Below are 5,965 nucleotides of genomic sequence, written 5' to 3'. Positions count from 1 at the left end.
CTGATAGCCTTCTATGATGGAATGACTGGCTGGGTAGATGAGGGGAGAGCAGTGGATGTTGTCTACCTAGACTTCAGCAAGGCTTTTGACACTGTCTCCCATAGCATCCTCATAGACAAGCTCAGGAAGTGTGGGTTAGATGAGTGGACAGTGAGGTGGATTGAGACCTGGCTGAATGGCAGAGCTCAGAGAGTTGTGATCAGTGGTACAGAGTCTAGTTGGAGGCCTGTAGCTAGCGGTGTCCCCCAGGGGTCAGTCCTGGGTCCAGTCTTGTTCAACTTCTTCATCAATGACCTGGATGAAGGCACAGAGTGCACACTCAGCAAGTTTGCTGATGATACAAAACTGGGAGGAGTGGCCGATATGCCAGAGGGCTGTGCTGCCATTCAAAGAGACTTGGACAGGCTGGAGAGGTGGGCAGAGAGGAACCTCATGAAATTCAACAAAGGCAAGTGCAGGGTCCTGCACCTGGGGAGGAATAACCCCATGCAGCAGTACAGGTTGGGGGTTGACCTGCTGGAAAGCAGCTCTGCTGAGAAGGACCTGGGAGTGCTGGTGGACACCAAGTTAAGTATGAGGCAGCAATGTGCACTTGTGGCCAAGAAGGCCAATGGTATCCTGGGCTGCATCAGAAAGAGTGTTGCCAGCAGGTCGAGGGAAGTGATTCTCCCCCTCTACTCAGCCCTGGTGAGGCCACATCTGGAGTACTGCGTCCAGTTCTGGGCTCCCCAGTACAAGAGGGATGTGGCACTACTGGAGCAAGTGCAGCGAAGGGCCACAAAGATGATTAGGGGACTGGAGCATCTCTCTTATGAGGAAAGGCTGAGAGAGCTTGGCCTGTTTAGCTTGGAGAAGAGAAGGCTGAGAGGAGATCTTATCAATGTGTACAAGTATCTGAAGGGTGGGTGTCGAGAGGATGGGGCCAGACTCTTTTCAGTGGTGCCCAGCGACAGGACGCGAGGCAATGGGCACAAACTGAAACACAGACACTTCCATCTTAACATGAGGAAAAACTTTTTCACTGTGAGGGTGACAGAGCACTGGAACAGGTTGCCCCGAGAGGTGGTGGAGTCTCCTTCTCTGGAGATATTCAAAAGCCGCCTGGATGCAATCCTGTGCAATGTGCTCTAGGTGACCCTGCTTGAGCAGGGGGGTTGGACTAGATGATCTCCAGAGGTCCCTTCCAACCTCAGTGATACTGTGATTCTGTGATTCTGTGACATCACAACCACAGAGTGCAGCCACATGACCAGCACTGGCCTATCAGGCACTGAGCCACAAGTGACCTCACAACGACAAAGTGAACCCACGTGACCAGCACTGGCCTATCAGGCACTGAGCCACAAGTGACATCACAACCACAAACAACAGCTATTTGAGCAGCACTGGCCTATCAGGCCCTGAGCCACAAGTGACCTCACAATCACAAATTTCAGCCACAGGACCAGCACTGGCCTATGAGGCACTGAGCCACAAGTGACATCACAAACACAAACTACACCCACGTGACCAGCACTGGCCTATCAGGCACTGAACCACAAGTGACATCACAACCACAAACTGAAGCCACATGACCAGCACTGGCCTATCAGGCACTGAGCCACAAGGGACCTCACAATCACAAACTGCACGCACATGAACAGCATTGGCCTATCAGGCACTGAGCCACAAGTGACATCACAACCACAAACAACAGCTATTTGAGCAGCACTGGCCTATCAGGCCCTGAGCCACAAGTGACATCACAAACACAAACTGCAGCCACAGGACCAGCAATGTCCTATCAGGCACTGAGCCACAAGTGACATCACAACCACAAACTCCACCCACATCACCAGCACTGGCCTATCAGGCACTGAGCCACAAGAGACATCACAACCACAAACTGCACACACAGGACCAGCACTGGCCTATCAGGCACTCAGCCACAAGTGACATCACAAACACAGACTGCACCCACATCACCAGGACTGGCCTCTCAGGCACTGAGCCACAAGTGACATCACAAACACAAACTGCACCCACATGAACAGCACTGGCCTATCAGGCACTGAGCCAGAAGTGACATCACAAACACAAACTGCACACACATATGCAGCACTGGCCTATCAGGCCCTGAGCCAGAAGTGACATCACAAACACAAACTCCACCCACATCACCAGCACTGGCCTATCAGGCACTGAGCCACAAGTGACATCACAAACACAAACTACACCCACAGGAAATGCAGTGGCCTATCAGGCACTGAGCCACAAGTCACCTTAGAATCACAAACTGCACCCACATGAACACCACTGGCCTATCAGGCACTGAGCCACAAGTGACCTCACAACCACAAACTGCAGCCACAGGACCAGCACTGGCCTATCAGGCACTGAGCCACAAGTGACATCACAAACACAAACTGAACCCACATGACCAGCACTGGCCTATCAGGCACTGAGCCACAAGTGACCTCACAATCACAAATTTCAGCCACAGGACCAGCACTGGCCTATCAGGCACTGAGCCACAAGTGATATCACAAACACAAACTACAGCCACGTGACCAGCACTGGCCTATCAGGCACTGAACCACAAGTGACATCACAAACACAAACTCCACCCACATCACCAGCACTGGCCTATCAGGCACTGAGCCACAAGGGACCTCACAATCACAAACTGCACGCACATGAACAGCACTGGCCTATCAGGCACTGAGCCACATGTGACATCACAAACACAAACTGCAGACACAGGACCAGCAATGTCCCATCAGGCACTGAGCCACAAGTGACATCACAACCACAAACTGCACCCACGTGACCAGCACTGGCCTATCAGGCACTGAGCCACAAGTGACATCACAAACACAAACTGCACACACAGGACCAGCACTGGCCTATCAGGCACGGAGCCACAAGTGACATCACAAACACAAACTGCACCCACATCACCAGCACTGGCCTATCAGGCACTGAGCCACAAGTGACATCACAAACACAAACTGCAGCCATGTGACCAACACTGGCCTATCAGGCACTGAGCCACAAGTGACATCACAAATACAAACTGCAGACATGTGACCAGCACTGGCCTATCAGGCACTGAGCCACAAGTGACATCACAAACACAAACTGCAGCCATGTGACCAACACTGGCCTATCAGGCACTGAGCCACAAGTGACATCACAAATACAAACTGCAGACATGTGACCAGCACTGGCCTATCAGGCACTGAGCCACAAGTGACATCACAAACAAAAACTGCACACACATGACCAGCACTGGCCTATCAGGCCCTGAGCCACAAGTGACATCACAACCACAAACTCCACCCACGTGACCAGCACTGACCTGTCAGGCACTGAGCCACAAGTGACATCACAAACACAAACTCCACCCACACGACCTTCACTGGCCTATCAGGCACTGAGCCACAAGTGACATCACAAATACAAATTGCAGCCACATCACCAGCACTGGCCTATCAGGCACTCAGCCACAAGTGACATCACAACCACAAACAGCACCCACGTGACCAGCACTGGCCTATCAGGCACTGAGCCACAAGTGACATCACAAACACAAACTCCACCCACATGACCAGCACTGTTCTATCAGGCACTGAGCCACAAGTGACATCACAAACACAAACTCCACCCACATCATCAGCACTGTTCTATCAGGCACTGAGCCACAAGTGACCTCACAACCACAAACTGCACCCACATGACTACCACTGGCCTATCAGGCACTCGGCCACAAGTGACCTCACAACCACAAACTCCACCCACAGGATCAGCACTGGCCTATCAGGCAGTAGAGGAACAAGTGACCTCTCAACCAAAAACAGCAGCCCTGGACCTAGCACTGGCCTATCAAGCACTCAGCAGAAGTGGCCTCACAGATACAAAGAAGTAGCAACGTGGCTGCTGGTGGCCTAGCAGGTACTGAGGCCAAATAACTGCACAAACACAAACAGCAGCAATATGCATCAAGGTGGACTCTCAGGTGCTCATGCTGAAGTGACCTCACAGGCAGCCATGAAGCCAAATAGCTGCTCCTGGCCTCTTTGCAACTGAGGCACAATTGACCTCAACAAGCACAAACAGCAGCAATGTCCATGCTGATCGCCAGTCACATACTGATGCACAACTCACCACAAAAGCACCAACAGCAGCAACGGACCTGCTCACCCTTTAGGAGGCACTGAGACACAAGCATCACCAAAGCTATGGGCATGCTGTTGGCCTACCAGCTTCAGAGGCACAACTCACCTCACAAGCACAAATGGCATCGACCTGCCTGCTGCTGCCCTATCTTTGACTGAGTCACAAGGGAGCTGAAAAGTGCAAACCTTCACAGAGGAGAAGCTCACCTGGGCCACTCGCACGTCCCTTGATTACGCTGTGATCACTCCATACAGAACAGTCTTCTGCAAATGGCTTTCATCTCCTGGCAAGACTCTCTCCAGATCATGCGACAGCTCCACTCTGCCACCCTGGCGACAAATCACAAAAGGAACAATTGGTCTCGCTTTTCCTTTAGTACCATCAAGTCCGAGCTGGGAGCCTTCGCACTGCAGCACCTACACAATGGCAGCAGCATGCCACTTCCATTTCTAGTGCATTTCTAGGGACAGAGATCAGCTGAGGGAGCAGCTGCACTGCAAAGGCTTTCTGACACTCTCAGATCAACTCGGCACTGCACCAGGCATCAACCTGACGCCAGACCTCTGCTCTGCCACCTACTCTACAAACACACTGCCTCTGCCCCACACAGCTGCCTCTTCTGCTACATACAACCAAGTGCCAGCAAGAAGAGATGCATGCAGGACACTCGCCACTTGCACACTCCCCAGCCACTGCTCTGCTCGCTGCCTTCCCTTGGCTTCTCAATCCAGACACTCAGGCAAGCTCTTGCGGTAACACCACAAGGTGGCCAAGGCACTCTAGGCTCACAAGGCCTGTGCAAATGAGCAGCACAAGATCAGGCACAGAGCTGCCTCCTTGGGTGATGCTGCTCTTTTCAGAGGGAAGGATCCTGCTTTCTTTGGGCACAGCAGGCTGCTGCTTTCCACCCCCATCCCCTCACGAACCTCCTGCTAGGGATGGGGACATGGGGATTTTCTGTAGTAATACAAAAGTTACAGATACAACACAGAAACACTTGAGAGTCCGGAAGGCCTCCTGAGCCCAAAGGAACCTCCCTTCCTTTCCTTTAGTTACTTGGACAAGGAGCTTGGACGGGGAAGGGAAAAAGGGTGCAGAGCCTTTGAAATGAGGCCCAAGCAATGAGACAGCCCCACACTGGACGGCTGCTGAAATGACAGCTCTCCTGGCTGCGCAGCCTCTGCAGCACCAGTCCGCGCTCCACAGCTGCCTTCACAGAGCACTGAGGGCTGGGTGCCACGGGCAACCTGGCCCTGGGCACATCTTCACCCCTCGCAGAGCCGGCAGCCCAAGAGCTCTGAGACTTCCACAGGTCAAGCTATGGACGCTTTGGGGCACTCACACAAAGGCACTCCAGACATGCTGGCATCTATTATAAGGGTCTTGGACTCGTCCTATATGGCACCACAACCTCCTAGGAAAAGGAGGGGGCACCGTAGCATTTGTTGAGCGGGCTGGCAATAACAGCACTTGTGGGAGGCGGAATTTGCAGCACAGCAGAGGTACCAGGAGCTGAACCCACAACCCAAGTCACCCAGGGAAGACAGGCGCATTTATGGAAGCCTTCGCATCCATACGTAGCCTCTTCTCAGTCACTTGCAGCTGCTTTCACAGAGGGCTCACGACGCTGGCCAAGATGTTGACAGGTACAGGGACACAGCCTGGCATCCTGCCTCCATCCTCAGCGCCTCTAGCACTGCACTGGGAACCTCCATGAGTGGAGCAACCTAGAAAGAAAGAAAGAATCGGAGTGTTACTGGCAGTTCTGCTGGCCTTACAGAGTCGCAACAGGCAGGGGCAAATGTCT

This window comes from Apteryx mantelli, chromosome 24 (genome assembly GCF_036417845.1).
Source record: "Apteryx mantelli isolate bAptMan1 chromosome 24, bAptMan1.hap1, whole genome shotgun sequence".
NCBI classification, from domain to species: domain Eukaryota; kingdom Metazoa; phylum Chordata; class Aves; order Apterygiformes; family Apterygidae; genus Apteryx; species Apteryx mantelli.
The sequence above is the reverse complement of the archived record's forward strand: the minus strand, read 5'-3'. Positions refer to the sequence as shown.